The following is a 21860-nucleotide window of genomic DNA, read 5'->3' as shown; positions in this document are numbered from 1 at the left end:
AAGTCACATCATTCTGAAGACATGCCATTCTGAAGTCACGCCATTCTGCACGGCATTCTGAAGCACGACATTCTGAAGTCATACCGTTCTGCATGTCATTCTGAAGCACGCCATTCTGAAACACGCCGTTCTGAAGTCAAGCCGTTCTGCACGCCATTCTGAAGTCACGCCATTCTGAAGCACACCATTCTGAAGAAAGCCATTCTGAAGTCACACCGTTCTGCACGCCATTCTGAAGCACACCATTCTGAAGCACGCCATTCTGAAGTCACACCCTTCTGAAGCACGACATTCTGAAGCACGCCATTCTGAAGTCATGCCATTCAAAAGGACGCCATTCTGATGTCATGCCATTCTGAAGCATGCCATTCTGAAGTCACAGCATTCTGGACGCCATTCTGAAGTCAAACCATTCTGCACGTCATTCTGAAGTCATGTCGTTCTGCACGTCATTCTGAAGTCACGCCGTTCTGAAGTCACATCATTCTGAAGACACGACATTCTGAAGTCACGCCATTCAGCACGACATTCTGAAGTCAAACCGTTCTGCACGTCATTCTGAAGCACGCCATTCTGAAACATGCCATTCTGAAGTCACGCCATTCTGCACGCCATTCTGAAGTCACGCCATTCTGAAGTCACGCCATTCTGCACGCCATTCTGAAGTCACACCATTCTGAAGTCATTCCGTTCAGCACGCCATTCTGATGCCAAACCATTCTGAAGTCACGCCATTCTGAAGTCACGCCATTCTGCACGCCATTCTGAAGTCACGCCATTCTGAAGGCACGCTGTTCTGTACGCCATTCTGAAGTCATACCATTCTGAAGTCACGCCGTTCTGCACGCCATTCTGAAGTCACGCCATTCGGAAGTCATGCCGTTCTGCATGTCATTCTGAAGTCACGCCAATCTGAAGTCACATCATTCTGAAGACATGCCATTCTGAAGTCACGCCATTCTGCACGGCATTCTGAAGCACGACATTCTGAAGTCATACCGTTCTGCACGTCATTCTGAAGCACGCCATTCTGAAACACGCCGTTCTGAAGTCACGCCGTTCTGCACGCCATTCTGAAGTCACGCAATTCTGAAGCACACCATTCTGAAGCACGCCATTCTGAAGTCACACCGTTCTGCACGCCATTCTGAAGCACACCATTCTGAAGCACGCCATTCTGAAGTCACACCGTTCTGAAGCACGACATTCTGAAGCACGCCATTCTGAAGTCATGCCATTCAAAAGGACGCCATTCTGATGTCATGCCATTCTGAAGCATGCCATTCTGAAGTCACAGCATTCTGGACGCCATTCTGAAGTCAAACCATTCTGCACGTCATTCTGAAGTCATGCCGTTCTGCACGTCATTCTGAAGTCACGCCGTTCTGAAGTCACATCATTCTGAAGACACGAAATTCTGAAGTCACGCCATTCAGCACGACATTCTGAAGTCAAACCGTTCTGCACGTCATTCTGAAGCACGCCATTCTGAAACACGCCATTCTGAAGTCACGCCGTTCTGAACGCCATTCTGAAGTCACGCCATTCTGAAGCACACCATTCTGAAGCACGCCATTCTGGAGTCACATCGTTCTGCACGGCATTCTGAAGCACACCATTCTGAAGCACGCCATTCTGAAGTCACACCGTTCAGCACGCCATTCTGAAGTCACGCCATTCTGAAGTCACGCCATTCTGAAGTCACGCCATTCTGCACGCCATTCTGAAGTCACACCATTCTGAAGTCATTCCGTTCAGCACGCCATTCTGATGCCAAACCATTCTGAAGTCACGCCATTCTGAAGTCACGCCATTCTGCACGCCATTCTGAAGTCACGCCATTCTGAAGGCACGCTGTTCTGTACGCCATTCTGAAGTCATACCATTCTGAAGTCACGCCGTTCTGCACACCATTCTGAAGTCACGCCATTCGGAAGTCATGCCGTTCTGCACGTCATTCTGAAGTCATGTCGTTCTGCATGTCATTCTGAAGTCACGCCAATCTGAAGTCACATCATTCTGAAGACATGCCATTCTGAAGTCACGCCATTCTGCACGGCATTCTGAAGCACGACATTCTGAAGTCATACCGTTCTGCACGTCATTCTGAAGCACGCCATTCTGAAACACGCCGTTCTGAAGTCACGCCGTTCTGCACGCCATTCTGAAGTCACGCAATTCTGAAGCACACCATTCTGAAGCACGCCATTCTGAAGTCACACCGTTCTGCACGCCATTCTGAAGCACACCATTCTGAAGCACGCCATTCTGAAGTCACACCGTTCTGAAGCACGCCATTCTGAAGCACGCCATTCTGAAGTCATGCCATTCAAAAGGACGCCATTCTGATGTCATGCCATTCTGAAGCATGCCATTCTGAAGTCACAGCATTCCGGACGCCATTCTGAAGTCAAACCATTCTGCACGTCATTCTGAAGTCATGTCGTTCTGCACGTCATTCTGAAGTCACGCCGTTCTGAAGTCACATCATTCTGAAGACACGACATTCTGAAGTCACGCCATTCAGCACGAAATTCTGAAGTCAAACCGATCTGCACGTCATTCTGAAGCACGCCATTCTGAAACACGCCATTCTGAAGTCACGCCGTTCTGAACGCCATTCTGAAGTCACGCCATTCTGAAGCACACCATTCTGAAGCACGCCATTCTGAAGTCACATCGTTCTGCACGCCATTCTGAAGCACCCATTCTGAAGCACGCCATTCTGAAGTCACACCGTTCAGCACGCCATTCTGAAGTCACGCCATTCTGAAGTCACGCTATTCTGAAGTCACGCCGTTCGGAAGTCACGCCGTTCTGAAGTCACACCATTCTGCACGCCATTCTGAAGACATGTCTTTATGAAGTCACACCGTTCTGCACGCCCTTCTGAAGTCATGCCATTCTGCAAGCCATTCTGAAGTCATTCTGAAGCACGCCATTCTGAAGCACACCATTCTGAAGCACGCCATTCTGAAGCACGCCATTCTGAAGTCACACCATTTTGAAGTCACACCGTTCTGTACTCCATTCTGAAGTCATTCCGTTCAGCACGCCTTTCTGAAGTCACACCATTCTGAAGTCACACCATTCTGAAGTCATTCCATTCTGCATGCCGTTCTGAAGTCACAGCATTCTGCACGCCGTTCTGAAGTCACACCATTCTGAAGCACGCCATTCTGAAGCACGCCATTCTGAAGTCATGCCATTCTAAAGCACGCCATTCTGAAGTCATGCCATTCTGAAGCACGCCATTCTGAAGTCACAGCATTCTGGACGCCATTCTGAAGTCACACCATTCTGAAGCACGCCATTCTGAAGCACGCTATTCTGAAGTCATGCCATTCTGAAGCACGCCATTCAGAAGTCATGCCATTCTGTATCACGCCATTCTGAAGCACGCCATTCTGAAGTCACACCATTTTGAAGTCACACCGTTCTGTACTCCATTCTGAAGTCATTCCGTTCAGCACGCCTTTCTGAAGTCACACCATTCTGAAGTCATACCATTCTGAAGTCATTCCATTCTGCATGCCGTTCTGAAGTCACAGCATTCTGCACGCCGTTCTGAAGTCACACCATTCTGAAGCACGCCATTCTGAAGCACGCCATTCTGAAGTCATGCCATTCTAAAGCACGCCATTCTGAAGTCATGCCATTCTGAAGCACGCCATTCTGAAGTCACAGCATTCTGGACGCCATTCTGAAGTCACACCATTCTGAAGCACGCCATTCTGAAGCACGCCATTCTGAAGTCATGCCATTCTGAAGCACGCCATTCAGAAGTCATGCCATTCTGAATCATGCCATTCTGAAGTCACGCCATTCTGAAGCACGCCATTCTGAAGTCACAGCATTCTGGACGCCATTCTGAAGTCACACCATTCTGAAGCATGCCATTCTGAAGCACGTCATTCTGAAGTCATGCCATTCTAAAGCACGCCATTCTGAAGTCATGCAATTCTGAATCATGCCATTCTGAAGTCACGGCATTCTGAAGCACGCCATTCTGAAGTCATGCCATTCTGAAGCATGCTATTCTGAAGTCGCACCATTCTGAAGTCACGGCATTCTGCACGCCATTCTGAAGTCACGCCATTCTGAAGTCATGCCATTCTGCACGCCATTCTGAAGTCACACCGTTCTGCACGCCGTTATTAAGTCACACCATTCTGCACGCCATTCTGAAGTCACGCCATTCTGAACTCATGCAATTCTGAAGTCACGGCATTCTGCACGCCATTCTGAAGTCACGCCATTCTGAAGTCATGCCATTCTGAAGTCACGACATTCTGCACGCCATTCTGAAGTCACGCCATTCTGAAGCACGCTATTCTGAAGTCACGCCATTCTGAAGTCACACCATTCTGCACGTCGTTCTGAAGTCACACCATTCTGAAGTCACGTCGTTCTGAAGTCACGCCGTTTTGAAGTCACACCGTTGTGCACTCCATTCTGAAGTCACTCCGTTCAGCACGCCTTTCTGAAGTCACACCATTCTGAAGTCACACCACTCTGAAGTCACACCATTCTGCATGCTGTTCTGAAGTCACGCCATTCTGAAGCACGCTATTCTGAAGTCACGCCATTCTGAAGTCACACCATTCTGCACGTCGTTCTGAAGTCACACCGTTCTGAAGTCACGCCGTTCTGAAGTCACGCCGTTCTGAAGTCACACCATTCTGAAGTCACGCCGTTCTGAAGTCACACCATTCTGAATTCACGCCATTCTGAAGTCACACAGTTCTGAAGTCAGGCCGTTCTGCACGCCAATCTGAAGTCACGCCATTCTGAAGTCATGCCGTTCTGAAGACATGCCATTCTGCACGCGATTCTGAAGTCACGCCATTCTGAAGTCACGCCGTTCTGAAGTCACGCCGTTCTGAAGTCACACCATTCTGAAGTCACACAGTTCTGAAGTCACGCCATTCTGCATGCCATTCTGAAGTCACGCCATTCTGAAGTCATGCCGTTCTGAAGTCATGCCATTCTGAAGTCGCACCATTCTGCACGCCATTCTGAAGTCACGCCATTCTGAAGTCACGCCATTCTGCACGCCATTCTGAAGTCACACCATTCTGAAGTCATTCCGTTCAGCACGCCATTCTGATGCCAAACCATTCTGAAGTCACGCCATTCTGAATTCACGCCATTCTGCACGCCATTCTGAAGTCACGCCATTCTGAAGGCACGCCATTCTGTACGCCATTCTGAAGTCATACCATTCTGAAGTCACGCCGTTCTGCACGCCATTCTGAAGTCACGCCATTCGGAAGTCATGCCGTTCTGCATGTCATTCTGAAGTCATGTCGTTCTGCACGTCATTCTGAAGTCACGCCGTTCTGAAGTCACATCATTCTGAAGACATGCCATTCTGAAGTCACGCCATTCTGCACGGCATTCTGAAGCACGACATTCTGAAGTCATACCGTTCTGCATGTCATTCTGAAGCACGCCATTCTGAAACACGCCGTTATGAAGTCAAGCCGTTCTGCACGCCATTCTGAAGTCACGCCATTCTGAAGCACACCATTCTGAAGAAAGCCATTCTGAAGTCACACCGTTCTGCACGCCATTCTGAAGCACACCATTCTGAAGCACGCCATTCTGAAGTCACACCCTTCTGAAGCACGACATTCTGAAGCACGCCATTCTGAAGTCATGCCATTCAAAAGGACGCCATTCTGATGTCATGCCATTCTGAAGCATGCCATTCTGAAGTCACAGCATTCTGGACGCCATTCTGAAGTCAAACCATTCTGCACGTCATTCTGAAGTCATGTCGTTCTGCACGTCATTCTGAAGTCACGCCGTTCTGAAGTCACATCATTCTGAAGACACGACATTCTGAAGTCACGCCATTCAGCACGACATTCTGAAGTCAAACCGTTCTGCACGTCATTCTGAAGCACGCCATTCTGAAACATGCCATTCTGAAGTCACGCCGTTCTGAACGCCATTCTGAAGTCACGCCATTCTGAAGCACACCATTCTGAAGCACGCCATTCTGAAGTCTCATCGTTCTGCACGCCATTCTGAAGCACACCATTCTGAAGAACGCCATTCTGAAGTCACACCGTTCAGCACGCCATTCTGAAGTCACGCCATTCTGAAGTCACGCTATTCTGAAGTCGCGCCGTTCAGAAGTCACGCCGTTCGGAATTCACGCCGTTCTGAAGTCACACCATTCTGCACGCCATTCTGAAGACATGTCTTTATGAAGTCACACCGTCCTGCACGCCCTTCTGAAGTCATGCCATTCTGCAAGCCATTCTGAAGTCATTCTGAAGCACGCCATTCTGAAGCACACCATTCTGAAGCACGCCATTCTGAAGTCACGCCATTCTGAAGTCACACAATTTTGAAGTCACACCGTTCTGCACTCCATTCTGAAGTCATTCCGTTCAGCACGCCTTTCTGAAGTCACACCATTCTGAAGTCACACCATTCTGAAGTCATTCCATTCTGCATGCCGTTCTGAAGTCACAGCATTCTGCACGCCGTTCTGAATTCACACCATTCTGAAGCACGCCATTCTGAAGCACGCCATTCTGAAGTCATGCCATTCTAAAGCACGCCATTCTGAAGTCATGCCATTCTGAAGCACGCCATTCTGAAGTCACAGCATTCTGGACGCCATTCTGAAGTCACACCATTCTGAAGCACGCCATTCTGAAGCACGCCATTCTGAAGCACACCATTCTGAAGTCATGCCATTCTGAAGCACGCCATTCAGAAGTCATGCCATTCAGAATCATGCCATTCTGAAGTCACGCCATTCTGAAGCACGCCATTCTGAAGTCACAGCATTCTGGACGCCATTCTGAAGTCACACCATTCTGAAGCACGCCATTCTGAAGCACGCCATTCTGAAGTCATGCCATTCTAAAGCACGCCATTCTGAAGTCATGCCATTCTGAATCATGCCATTCTGAAGTCATGCCATTCTGAAGCACGCCATTCTGAAGTCATGCCATTCTGAAGCATGCTATTCTGAAGTCACACCATTCTGAATCACACTGTTCGAAAGTCACGGCATTCTGCACGCCATTCTGAAGTCACGCCATTCTGAAGTCATGCCATTCTGTACGCCATTCTGAAGTCACACCGTTCTGCACTCCGTTCTTAAGTCACACCATTCTGCACGCCATTCTGAAGTCACGTCATTCTGAACTCATGCCATTCTGAAGTCACGGCATTCTGCATGCCATTCTGAAGTCACGCCATTCTGAAGCACGCTATTCTGAGGTCATGCCATTCTGAAGTCACACCATTCTGCACGTCGTTCTGAAGTCACACCGTTCTGAAGTCACGCCGTTCTGAAGTCACGCCGTTCTGAAGTCACACCATTCTGAAGTCACTCCGTTCTGAAGTCACACCATTCTTAAGTCACGCCTTTCTGAAGTCACACCGTTCAGAAGTCATGCCGTTCTGCACGCCAATCTGAAGTCACGCCATTCTGAAGTCACGCCATTCTGCATGCCATTCAGAAGTCACGCCATTCTGAAGTCATGCCGTTCTGAAGTCGCGCCATTCTGCACGCGATTCTGAAGTCACGCCATTCTGCAGTCACACCATTCTGAAGTCACGCCATTCTGAAGTCACGCCATTCTGCACGCCATTCTGAAGTCACACCATTCTGCACGCCGTTCTTAAGTCACACCATTCTGAAATCACGCCATTCTGAAGTCACACCGTTCTGAAGTCATGCCGTTCTGCACGCCAATCTGAAGTCAAGCCATTCTGAAGTCACGCAATTCTGCATGCCATTCTGAAGTCACGCCATTCTGAAGTCATGCCGTTCTGAAGTCACGCCATTCTGCACGCAATTCTGAAGTCACGCCATTCTGATGTCACGCCATTCTGCACGCCATTCTGAAGTCACACCATTCTGAAGTCACTCCGTTCAGCATGCCATTCTGATGCCACACCATTCTGAAGTCACGTCATTCTGAAGTCACGCCATTCTGCACGCCATTCTGAAGTCACACCGTTCTGCACGCCATTCTTAAGTCACACCATTCTGCACGCCATTCTGAAGTCACTCCATTCTGAAGTCATGCCATTCTGAAGTCACGACATTCTGCACGCCATTCTGAAGTCACGTCATTCTGAAGCACGCTATTCTGAAGTCACGCCATTCTGAAGTCACACCATTCTGCACGTCGTTCTGAAGTCACACCGTTCTGAAGTCACGTCGTTCTGAAGTCACGCCGTTCTGAAGTCACACCATTCTGAAGTCACGTCGTTCTGAAGTCACACCATTCTGAAGTCACGCCATTCTGAAATCACACCATTCTGAAGTCATGCCGTTCTGCACGCCAATCTGATGTCACGCCATTCTGAAGGCACGCCGTTCTGAAGGCACGCCGTTCTGTACGCCATTCTGAAGTCATACCATTCTGAAGTCAAGCCGTTCTGCACGCCATTCTGAAGTCACGCCATTCGGAAGTCATGCCGTTCTGCACGTCATTCTGAAGTCATGTCGTTCTGCACGTCATTCTGAAGTCACGCCGTTCTGAAGTCACATCATTCTGAAGACATGCCATTCTGAAGTCACGCCATTCTGCACGGCATTCTGAAGCACGACATTATGAAGTCATACCGTTCTGCACGTCATTCTGAAGCACGCCATTCTGAAACACGCCGTTCTGAAGTCACGCCGTTCTGCACGCCATTCTGAAGTCACGCCATTCTGAAGTCACACCATTCTGCACGCCATTCTGTAGCACACCATTCTGAAGCACGCCATTCTGAAGTCACACCGTTCTGCATGCCATTCTGAAGTCACGCCATTCTGAAGTCACGCCGTTCAGAAGTCACGCCATTCGGAAGTCACGCCGTTCTGAAGTCACGCCATTCTGCACGCCATTCTGAAGTCATTCTGAAGCACGCCATTCTGAAGCACACCATTCTGAAGCACGCTATTCTGAAGTCATGCCATTCTGAAGTCACACCATTTTGAAGTCACACCGTTCTGCACTCCATTCTGAAGTCATTCCGTTCAGCACGCCTTTCTGAAGTCACGCCATTCTGCACGCCATTCTGAAGTTACGCCATTCAGAAGTCACGCCATTCTGCACGCCATTCTGAAGTCACACCATTCTGAAGTCACTCCGTTCAGCATGCCATTCTGATGCCACACCATTCTGAAGTCACGCCATTCTGAAGTCACGCCATTCTGCACGCCATTCTGAAGTCACGCCATTCTGAAGTCACGCCGTTCTGCACACCATTCTGAAGTCATACCATTCTGAAGTCACGCCGTTCTGCACGCCATTCTGAAGTCACGCCATTCGGAAGTCATGCCGTTCTGCACGTCATTCTGAAGTCATGCCGTTCTGCACGTCATTCTGAAGTCACGCCGTTCTGAAGTCACATCATTCTGAAGTCACGCCATTCTGAAGTCACGCCATTCTGCACGCAATTCTGAAGCACGACATTCTGAAGTCAAACCGTTCTGCACGTCATTCTGAATCACTGCATTCTGAAACACGCCGTTCTGAAGTCACGCCGTTCTGCAGACCATTCTAAAGTCACGCCATTCTGAAGCACACCATTCTGAAGCAAGCCATTCTGAAGTCACACCGTTCTGCACGCCATTCTGAAGTCACGCCATTCTGAGGTCACGCCATTCTGAAGTCACGCCGTTCAGAAGTCACGCCGTTCTGAAGTCACGCCGTTATGAAGTCACGCCATTCTGCACGCCATTCTGAATTCACGCCATTATGAAGTCACACCATTCTGCACGCCATTCTGAAGTCATGCCATTCTGCAAGCCATTCTGAAGTCATTCTGAAGCACACCATTCTGAAGTCACACCATTTTGAAGTCACACCGTTCTGCACTCCATTCTGAAGTCACTCCGTTCAGCACCCCTTTCTGAAGTCACACCATTCTGAAGTCACACCATTCTGAAGTCACACCATTCTGCACGCCGCTCTAAAGTCACGGCATTCTGCACGCCATTCTGAAGTCACACCATTCTGAAGCACGCCATTCTGAAGCACGCCATTCTGAAGTCATGCCATTCAACAGGACGCCATTCTGATGTCATGCCATTCTGAAGCATGCCATTCTGAAGTCACAGCATTCTGGACGCCATTCTGAAGTCAAACCATTCTGCACGCCATTCTGAAGTCATGCCGTTCTGCACGTCATTCTGAAGTCACGCCGTTCTGAAGTCACATCATTCTGAAGACACGAAATTCTGAAGTCACGCCATTCAGCACGACATTCTGAAGTCAAACCGTTCTGCACGTCATTCTGAAGCACGCCATTCTGAAACACGCCATTCTGAAGTCACGCCGTTCTGAACGCCATTCTGAAGTCACGCCATTCTGAAGCACACCATTCTGAAGCACGCCATTCTGAAGTCACATCGTTCTGCACGCCATTCTGAAGAACACCATTCTGAAGCACGCCATTCTGAAGTCACACCGTTCAGCACGCCATTCTGAAGTCACGCCATTCTGAAGTCACGCTATTCTGAAGTCACGCCGTTCAGAAGTCACGCCGTTCGGAAGTCACGCCGTTCTGAAGTCACACCATTCTGCACGCCATTCTGAAGACATGCCATTCTGCAAGCCATTCTGAAGTCATTCTGAAGCACGCCATTCTGAAGCACACCATTCTGAAGCACGCCATTCTGAAGTCACGCCATTCTGAAGTCACACCATTTTGAAGTCACACCGTTCTGCACTACATTCTGAAGTCATTCCGTTCAGCACGCCTTTCTGAAGTCACACCATTCTGAAGTCACACCATTCTGAAGTCATTCCATTCTGCATGCCGTTCTGAAGTCACAGCATTCTGCACGCCGTTCTGAAGTCACAACATTCTGCAGCACGCCATTCTGAAGCACGCCATTCTGAAGTCATGCCATTCTAAAGCACGCCATTCTGAAGTCATGCCATTCTGAAGCACGCCATTCTGAAGTCACAGCATTCTGGACGCCATTCTGAAGTCACACCATTCTGAAGCATGCCATTCTGAAGCACGCCATTCTGAAGCACGCCATTCTGAAGTCATGCCATTCTGAAGCACGCCATTCAGAAGTCATGCCATTCTGAATCATGCCATTCTGAAGTCACGTCATTCTGCATGCCATTCTGAAGTCACGCCATTCGAAAGTCATGCCGTTCTGCACGTCATTCTGAAGTCATGCCGTTCTGCACGTCATTATGAAGTCACGCCGTTCTGAAGTCACATCATTCTGAAGTCACGCCATTCTGAAGTCACGCCATTCTGCACGCCATTCTGAAGCACGACATTCTGAAGTCAAACCGTTCTGCACGTCATTCTGAAGCACGGCATTCTGAAACACGCCATTCTGAAGTCACGCCATTCTGAAGCACACCATTCGAAGCACGCCATTCTGAAGTCACACCGTTCTGCACGCCATTCTGAAGTCACGCCATTCTGAGGTCACGCCATTCTGAAGTCACGCCGTTCAAAAGTCACGCCGTTCTGAAGTCTCGCCTTTATGAAGTCACGCCATTCTGCACGCCATTCTGAAGTCACACCATTCTGAATTCACTCCGTTCAGCATGCCATTCTGATGCCACACCATTCTGAAGCACGCCATTCAGAAGTCACGCCATTCTGAAGTCACACCATTTTGAAGTCACACCGTTCTGCACTCCATTCTGAAGTCATTCCGTTCAGCACGCCTTTCTGAAGTCACACCATTCTGAAGACACACCATTCTGAAGTCATTCCATTCTGCATGCCGTTCTGAAGTCACAGCATTCTGCACGCCGTTCTGAAGTCACACCATTCTGAAGCACGCCATTCTGAAGCACGCCATTCTGAAGCACGCCATTCTGAAGTCATGCCATTCTAAAGCACGCCATTCTGAAGTCATGCCATTCTGAATCATGCCATTCTGAAGTCACGCCATTCTGAAGCACGCCATTCTGAAGTCATGCCATTCTGAAGCATGCTATTCTGAACTCACACCATTCTGAATCACACCGTTCTAAAGTCACAGCATTCTGCACGCCATTCTGAAGTCACGCCATTCTGAAGTCATGCCATTCTGCACGCCATTCTGAAGTCACACCGTTCTGCACGCCGTTCTTAAGTCACACCATTCTGCACGCCATTCTGAAGTCACGCCATTCTGAACTCATGCCATTCTGAAGTCACGGCATTCTGCACGCCATTCTGAAGTCACGCCATTCTGAAGCACGCTATTCTGAAGGCATGCCATTCTGAAGTCACACCATTCTGCACGTCGTTCTGAAGTCACACCGTTCTGAAGTCACGCCGTTCTGAAGTCATGCCGTTCTGAAGTCACACCATTCTGAAGTCACTCCGTTCTGAAGTCAGACCATTCAGAAGTCACGCCTTTCTGAAGTCACACCGTTCTGAAGTCATGCCGTTCTGCACGCCAATCTGAAGTCACGCCATTCTGAAGTTACGCCATTCTGCATGCCACTCTGAAGTCACGCCATTCTGAAGTCATGCCGTTCTGAAGTCGCGCCATTCTGCACGCGATCCTGAAGTCACGCCATTCTGCAGTCACACCATTCAGAAGTCACGCCATTCTGAAGTCACGCCATTCTGCACGCCATTCTGAAGTCACACCATTCTACACGCCGTTCTTAAGTCACACCATTCTGAAGTCACGCCATTCTGAAGTCACACCGTTCTGAAGTCACGCCGTTCTGCACGCCAATCTGAAGTCAAGCCATTCTGAAGTCACGCAATTCTGCATGCCATTCTGAAGTCACGCCATTCTGAAGTCATGCCGTTCTGAAGTCACGCCATTCTGCACACAATTCTGAAGTCACGCCATTCTGATGTCACGCCATTCTGCACGCCATTCTGAATTCACACCATTCTGAAGTCACTCCGTTCAGCATGCCATTCTGATGCCATACCATTCTGAAGTCACGTCATTCTGAATTCACACCATTCTGCACGCCATTCTTAAGTCACACCATTCTGCAAGCCATTCTGAAGTCACGCCATTCTGAAGTAATGCCATTCTGAAGTCACGACATTCTGCACGCCATTCTGAAGTCACGCCATTCTGAAGCACGCTATTCTGAAGTCACGCCATTCTGAAGTCACACCATTCTGCACGTCGTTCTGAAGTCACACCATTCTGAAGTCACGCCATTCTGAAATCACACCGTTCTGAAGTCATGCCGTTCTGCACGCCAATCTGAAGTCACGCCATTCTGAAGTCATGCCGTTCTGAAGTCACGCCATTCTGCACGCGATTCTGAAGTCACGCCATTCTGAAGTCACGCCATTCTGCACGCCATTCTGAAGTCACACCATTCTGAAGTCACTCCGTTCAGCATGCCATTCTGATGCCACACCATTCTGAAGTCACGCCATTCTGAAGTCACGTCATTCTGCACGCCATTCTGAAGTCGCGCCATTCTGAAGTCACGCCGTTCTGCACGCCATTCTGAAGTCACGCCATTTGGAAGTCATGCCGTTCTGCACGTCATTCTGAAGCAATGCCGTTCTGCACGTCATTCTGAAGTCACGCCGTTCTGAAGTCACATCATTCTGAAGTCACGCCATTCTGAAGTCACGCCATTCTGCACGCCATTCTGAAGTCACACCATTCTGAAGTCACTCCGTTCAGCATGCCATTCTGATGCCACACCATTCTGAAGTCACGCCATTCTGAAGTCACGTCATTCTGCACGCCATTCTGAAGTCGCGCCATTCTGAAGTCACGCCGTTCTGCACGCCATTCTGAAGTCACGCCATTTGGAAGTCATGCCGTTCTGCACGTCATTCTGAAGCAATGCCGTTCTGCACGTCATTCTGAAGTCACGCCGTTCTAAAGTCACATCATTCTGAAGTCACGCCGTTCTGAATTCACGCCGTTCTGCAATCCATTCTGCAGTCAGGCCATTCTGAAGCACACCATTCTGAAGCACGCCATTCTGAAGTCACACCGTTCTGCATGCCATTCTGAAGTCACGCCATTCTGAGGTCACGCCATTCTGAAGTCACGCCGTTCAGAAGTCACGCCGTTCTGAATTCACGCCGTTATGAAGTCACGCCATTCTGCACACCATTCTGTAGTCACACCATTCTGTAGTCACACCATTCTGAAGTCACTCCGTTCAGCATGCCATTCTGATGCCACACCATTCTGAAGTCACGTCATTCTGAAGTCACGCCATTCTGCACGCCATTCTGAAGTCACGCCATTCTGAAGTCACGCCATTCTGAAGTCACACCATTCTGCATGCCATTCTTAAGTCACACCATTCTGCACGCCATTCTGAAGTCACGCCATTCTGAAGTCATGCCATTCTGAAGTCACGACATTCTGCACGCCATTCTGAAGTCACGCCATTCTGAAGCACGCTATTCTGAAGTCACGCCATTCTGAAGTCACACCATTCTGCACGTCGTTCTGAAGTCACACCATTCTGAAGTCACGTCGTTCTGAAGTCACGCCGTTCTGAAGTCACACCATTCTGAAGTCACGCCGTTCTGAAGACACACCATTCTGAAGTCACACCGTTCTGAAGTCATGCCGTTCTGCACGCCAATCTGAAGTCACGCCATTCTGAAGTCATGCCGTTCTGAAGTCACGCCATTCTGCACGCGATTCTGAAGTCACGCCATTCCGAAGTCACGCCATTCTGCACGCCATTCTGAAGTCACACCATTCTGAAGTCATTCCGTTCAGCATGCCATTCTGATGCCACACCATTCTGAATTCACACCATTCTGAACTCACGTCATTCTGCACGCCATTCTGAAGTCACGCCATTCTGAAGTCACGCCGTTCTGCACGCCATTCTGAAGTCACGCCATTCGGAAGTCATGCCGTTCTGCACGTCATTCTGAAGGCATGCCGTTCTGCACGTCATTCTGAAGTCACGCCGTTCTGAAGTCACATCATTCTGAAGTCACGCCATTCTGAAGTCACGCCATTCTGCACGCAATTCTGAAGCACGACATTCTGAAGTCAAACCATTCTGCACGTCATTCTGAAGCACGCCATTCTGAAACACGCCGTTCTGAAGTCACGCCGTTCTGCACGCCATTCTGAAGTCACGCCATTCTGAAGCACACCATTCTGAAGCACGCCATTCTGAAGTCACTCCGTTCTGCACGCCATTCTGAAGTCACGCCATTCTGAGGTCACGCCATTCTGAAGTCACGCAGTTCAGAAGTCACGCCATTCTGAAACACGCCGTTCTGAAGTCACGCCGTTCTGCACGCCATTCTGAAGTCACGCCATTCTGAAGCACACCATTCTGAAGCACGCCATTCTTAAGTCACACCATTCTGCACGCCATTCTGAAGTCATGCCATTCTGAAGTCATGCCATTCTGAAGTCACGACATTCTGCACGCCATTCTGAAGTCACGCCATTCTGCACGCCATTCTGAAGTCACACCATTCTGCACGCCGTTCTTAAGTCACACCATTCTGAAGTCACGCCATTCTGAAGTCACACCGTTCTGAAGTCATGCCGTTCTGCACGCCAATCTGAAGTCAAGCCATTCTGAAGTCAGGCCATTCTGCATGCCATTCTGAAGTCACGCCATTCTGAAGTCATGCCGTTCTGCACGTCATTCTGAAGTCACGCCGTTCTGAAGTCGCATCATTCTGAAGTCACGCCATTCTGAAGTCACGCCATTCTGCACGCCATTCTGAAGCACGACATTCTGAAGTCAAACTGTTCTGCACGTCATTCTGAAGCACGGCATTCTGAAACACGCCGTTCTGAAGTCACGCCGTTCTGCACGTCATTCTGCAGTCACGCCATTCTGAAGCACACCATTCTGAAGCACGCCATTCTGAAGTCACATCGTTCTGCACGCCATTCTGAAGTCACGCCATTCTGAGGTCACGCCATTCTGAAGTCACGCCGTTCAGAAGTCACGCCGTTCTGAATTCACGCCGTTATGAAGTCACGCCATTCTGCATGCCATTCTGAAGTCACACCATTCTGAAGTCACTCCGTTCAGCATGCCATTCTGATGCCACACCATTCTGAAGTCACGTCATTCTGAAGTCACGCCATTCTGCACGCCATTCTGAAGTCACACCATTCTGCACGCCATTCTTAAGTCACACCATTCTGCACGCCATTCTGAAGTCACGCCATTCTGAACTCATGCCATTCTGAAGTCACGACATTCTGCACGCCATTCTGAAGTCACGCCATTCTGAAGCACGCTATTCTGAAGTCACGCCATTCTGAAGTCACACCATTCTGCACGTCGTTCTGAAGTCACACCATTCTGAAGTCACGTCGTTCTGAAGTCACGCCGTTCTGAAGTCACACCATTCTGAAGTCACGCCGTTCTGAAGTCACACCATTCTGAAGTCACGCCATTCTGAAGTCACACCGTTCTGAAGTCATGCCGTTCTGCACGCCAATCTGAAGTCACGCCATTCTGAAGTCATGCCGTTCTGAAGTCACGCCATTCTGCACGCGATTCTGAAGTCACGCCATTCCGAAGTCACGCCATTCTGCACGCCATTCTGAAATCACACCATTCTGAAGTCATTCCGTTCAGCATGCCATTCTGATGCCACACCATTCTGAATTCACACCATTCTGAACTCACGTCATTCTGCACGCCATTCTGAAGTCACGCCATTCTGAAGTCACGCCGTTCCGCACGCCATTCTGAAGTCACGCCATTTGGAAGTCATGCCGTTCTGCACGTCATTCTGAAGTCACGCCGTTCTGAAGTCACATCATTCTGAAGTCACGCCATTCTGAAGTCACGCCATTCTGCACGCCATTCTGAAGCACGACATTCTGAAGTCAAACCGTTCTGCACGTCATTCTGAAGCACGGCATTCTGAAACACGCCGTTCTGAAGTCACGCCGTTCTGCACGCCATTCTGAAGTCACACCATTCTGAAGTCATTCCGTTCAGCATGCCATTCTGATGCCACACCATTCTGAATTCACACCATTCTGAACTCACGTCATTCTGCACGCCATTCTGAAGTCACGCCATTCTGAAGTCACGCCGTTCTGCACGCCATTCTGAAGTCACGCCATTTGGAAGTCATGCCGTTCTGCACGTCATTCTGAAGCAATGCCGTTCTGCACGTCATTCTGAAGTCACGCCGTTCTGAAGTCACATCATTCTGAAGTCACGCCATTCTGAAGTCACGCCATTCTGCACGCCATTCTGAAGCACGACATTCTGAAGTCAAACCGTTCTGCACGTCATTCTGAAGCACGGCATTCTGAAACACGCCGTTCTGAAGCACACCATTCTGAAGTCACACCATTCTGCACGCCATTCTTAAGTCACACCATTCTGCACGCCATTCTGAAGTCACGCCATTCTGAAGTCATGCCATTCTGAAGTCACGACATTCTGCACGCCATTCTGAAGTCACGCCATTCTGAAGCACGCTATTCTGAAGTCACGCCATTCTGAAGTCACACCATTCTGCACGTCGTTCTGAAGTCACACCGTTCTGAAGTCACGTCGTTCTGAAGTCACGCCGTTCTGAAGTCACACCATTCTGAAGTCACGCCGTTCTGAAGTCACACCATTCTGAAGTCACGCCATTCTGAAGTCACACCATTCCGCACGCCATTCTGAAGTCACACCATTCTGCACGCCATTCTGAAGTCACGCCATTCTGAACTCATGCCATTCTGAAGTCACGACATTCTGCACGCCATTCTGAAGTCACGCCATTCTGAAGCACGCTATTCTGAAGTCACGCCATTCTGCACGCCATTCTGAAGTCACGCCATTCTGAAGTCACGCCGTTCTGCACGCCATTCTGAAGTCACGCCATTTGGAAGTCATGCCGTTCTGCACGTCATTCTGAAGCAATGCCGTTCTGCACGTCATTCTGAAGTCACGCCGTTCTGAAGTCACATCATTCTGAAGTCACGCCATTCTGAAGTCACGCCATTCTGCACGCCATTCTGAAGTCACACCATTCTGAAGTCACTCCGTTCAGCATGCCATTCTGATGCCACACCATTCTGAAGTCACGCCATTCTGAAGTCACGTCATTCTGCACGCCATTCTGAAGTCGCGCCATTCTGAAGTCACGCCGTTCTGCACGCCATTCTGAAGTCACGCCATTTGGAAGTCATGCCGTTCTGCACGTCATTCTGAAGCAATGCCGTTCTGCACGTCATTCTGAAGTCACGCCGTTCTAAAGTCACATCATTCTGAAGTCACGCCGTTCTGAAGTCACGCCGTTCTGCAATCCATTCTGCAGTCAGGCCATTCTGAAGCACACCATTCTGAACCACGCCATTCTGAAGTCACACCGTTCTGCATGCCATTCTGAAGTCACGCCATTCTGAGGTCATTCCGTTCAGCATGCCATTCTGATGCCACACCATTCTGAATTCACACCATTCTGAACTCACGTCATTCTGCACGCCATTCTGAAGTCACGCCGTTCTGCACGCCATTCTGAAGTCACGCCATTTGGAAGTCATGCCGTTCTGCACGTCATTCTGAAGTCATGCCGTTCTGCACGTCATTCTGAAGTCACGCCGTTCTGAAGTCACATCATTCTGAAGTCACGCCATTCTGAAGTCACGCCATTCTGCACGCCATTCTGAAGCACGACATTCTGAAGTCAAACCGTTCTGCACGTCATTCTGAAGCACGGCATTCTGAAACACGCCGTTCTGAAGCACACCATTCTGAAGTCACACCATTCTGCACGCCATTCTTAAGTCACACCATTCTGCACGCCATTCTGAAGTCACGCCATTCTGAAGTCATGCCATTCTGAAGTCACGACATTCTGTACGCCATTCTGAAGTCACGCCATTCTGAAGCACGCTATTCTGAAGTCACGCCATTCTGAAGTCACACCATTCTGCACGTCGTTCTGAAGTCACACCATTCTGAATTCACGTCGTTCTGAAGTCACGCCGTTCTGAAGTCACACCATTCTGAAGTCACGCCGTTCTGAAGTCACACCATTCTGAAGTCACGCCATTCTGAAGTCACACCATTCTGCATGCCATTCTTAAGTCACACCATTCTGCACGCCATTCTGAAGTCACGCCATTCTGAACTCATGCCATTCTGAAGTCACGACATTCTGCACGCCATTCTGAAGTCACGCCATTCTGAAGCACACTATTCTGAAGTCACGCCATTCTGAAGTCACACCATTCTGCACGTCGTTCTGAAGTCACACCATTCTGAAGTCACGTCGTTCTGAAGTCACGCCGTTCTGAAGTCACACCATTCTGAAGTCACGCCGTTCTGAAGACACACCATTCTGAAGTCACGCCGTTCTGAAGTCATGCCGTTCTGCACGCCAATCTGAAGTCACGCCATTCTGAAGTCATGCCGTTCTGAAGTCACGCCATTCTGCACGCGATTCTGAAGTCACGCCATTCCGAAGTCACGCCATTCTGCACGCCATTCTGAAGTCACACCATTCTGAAGTCATTCCGTTCAGCATGCCATTCTGATGCCACACCATTCTGAATTCACACCATTCTGAACTCACGTCATTCTGCACGCCATTCTGAAGTCACGCCATTCTGAAGTCACGCCGTTCTGCACGCCATTCTGAAGTCACGCCATTCGGAAGTCATGCCGTTCTGCACGTCATTCTGAAGGCATGCCGTTCTGCACGTCATTCTGAAGTCACGCCGTTCTGAAGTCACATCATTCTGAAGTCACGCCATTCTGAAGTCACGCCATTCTGCACGCAATTCTGAAGCACGACATTCTGAAGTCAAACCATTCTGCACGTCATTCTGAAGCACGCCATTCTGAAACACGCCGTTCTGAAGTCACGCCGTTCTGCACGCCATTCTGAAGTCACGCCATTCTGAAGCACACCATTCTGAAGCACGCCATTCTGAAGTCACTCCGTTCTGCACGCCATTCTGAAGTCACGCCATTCTGAGGTCACGCCATTCTGAAGTCACGCAGTTCAGAAGTCACGCCATTCTGAAACACGCCGTTCTGAAGTCACGCCGTTCTGCACGCCATTCTGAAGTCACGCCATTCTGAAGCACACCATTCTGAAGCACGCCATTCTTAAGTCACACCATTCTGCACGCCATTCTGAAGTCATGCCATTCTGAAGTCATGCCATTCTGAAGTCACGACATTCTGCACGCCATTCTGAAGTCACGCCATTCTGCACGCCATTCTGAAGTCACACCATTCTGCACGCCGTTCTTAAGTCACACCATTCTGAAGTCACGCCATTCTGAAGTCACACCGTTCTGAAGTCATGCCGTTCTGCACGCCAATCTGAAGTCAAGCCATTCTGAAGTCAGGCAATTCTGCATGCCATTCTGAAGTCACGCCATTCTGAAGTCATGCCGTTCTGCACGTCATTCTGAAGTCACGCCGTTCTGAAGTCGCATCATTCTGAAGTCACGCCATTCTGAAGTCACGCCATTCTGCACGCCATTCTGAAGCACGACATTCTGAAGTCAAACTGTTCTGCACGTCATTCTGAAGCACGGCATTCTGAAACACGCCGTTCTGAAGTCACGCCGTTCTGCACGTCATTCTGCAGTCACGCCATTCTGAAGCACACCATTCTGAAGCACGCCATTCTGAAGTCACACCGTTCTGCACGCCATTCTGAAGTCACGCCATTCTGAGGTCACGCCATTCTGAAGTCACGCCGTTCAGAAGTCACGCCGTTCTGAATTCACGCCGTTATGAAGTCACGCCATTCTGCATGCCATTCTGAAGTCACACCATTCTGAAGTCACTCCGTTCAGCATGCCATTCTGATGCCACACCATTCTGAAGTCACGTCATTCTGAAGTCACGCCATTCTGCACGCCATTCTGAAGTCACACCATTCTGCACGCCATTCTTAAGTCACACCATTCTGCACGCCATTCTGAAGTCACGCCATTCTGAAGTCATGCCATTCTGAAGTCACGACATTCTGCACGCCATTCTGAAGTCACGCCATTCTGAAGCACGCTATTCTGAAGTCACGCCATTCTGAAGTCACACCATTCTGCACGTCGTTCTGAAGTCACACCATTCTGAAGTCACGTCGTTCTGAAGTCACGCCGTTCTGAAGTCACACCATTCTGAAGTCACGCCGTTCTGAAGTCACACCATTCTGAAGTCACGCCATTCTGAAGTCACACCGTTCTGAAGTCATGCCGTTCTGCACGCCAATCTGAAGTCACGCCATTCTGAAGTCATGCCGTTCTGAAGTCACGCCATTCTGCACGCGATTCTGAAGTCACGCCATTCTGAAGTCACGCCATTCTGCACGCCATTCTGAAGTCACACCATTCTGAAGTCATTCCGTTCAGCATGCCATTCTGATGCCACACCATTCTGAATTCACACCATTCTGAACTCACGTCATTCTGCACGCCATTCTGAAGTCACGCCATTCTGAAGTCACGCCGTTCTGCACGCCATTCTGAAGTCACGCCATTCTGAAGTCATGCCGTTCTGCACGTCATTCTGAAGTCATGCCGTTCTGCACGTCATTCTGAAGTCACGCCGTTCTGAAGTCACATCATTCTGAAGTCACGCCGTTCTGAAGTCACGCCATTCTGCACGCCATTCTGAAGCACGACATTCTGAAGTCAAACCGTTCTGCACGTCATTCTGAAGCACGCCATTCTGAAACACGCCGTTCTGAAGTCACACCGTTCTGCACGCCATTCTGAAGTCACACCATTCTGAAGTCATTCCGTTCAGCATGCCATTCTGATGCCACACCATTCTGAATTCACACCATTCTGAACTCACGTCATTCTGCACGCCATTCTGAAGTCACGCCATTCTGAAGTCACGCCGTTCTGCACGCCATTCTGAAGTCACGCCATTTGGAAGTCATGACATTCTGCACGTCATTCTGAAGTCATGCCGTTCTGCACGTCATTCTGAAGTCACGCC

Source organism: Carcharodon carcharias, chromosome 11 (assembly GCF_017639515.1).
Source record: "Carcharodon carcharias isolate sCarCar2 chromosome 11, sCarCar2.pri, whole genome shotgun sequence".
NCBI classification, from domain to species: Eukaryota; Metazoa; Chordata; class Chondrichthyes; order Lamniformes; family Lamnidae; genus Carcharodon; species Carcharodon carcharias.
The sequence above is the reverse complement of the archived record's forward strand: the minus strand, read 5'-3'. Positions refer to the sequence as shown.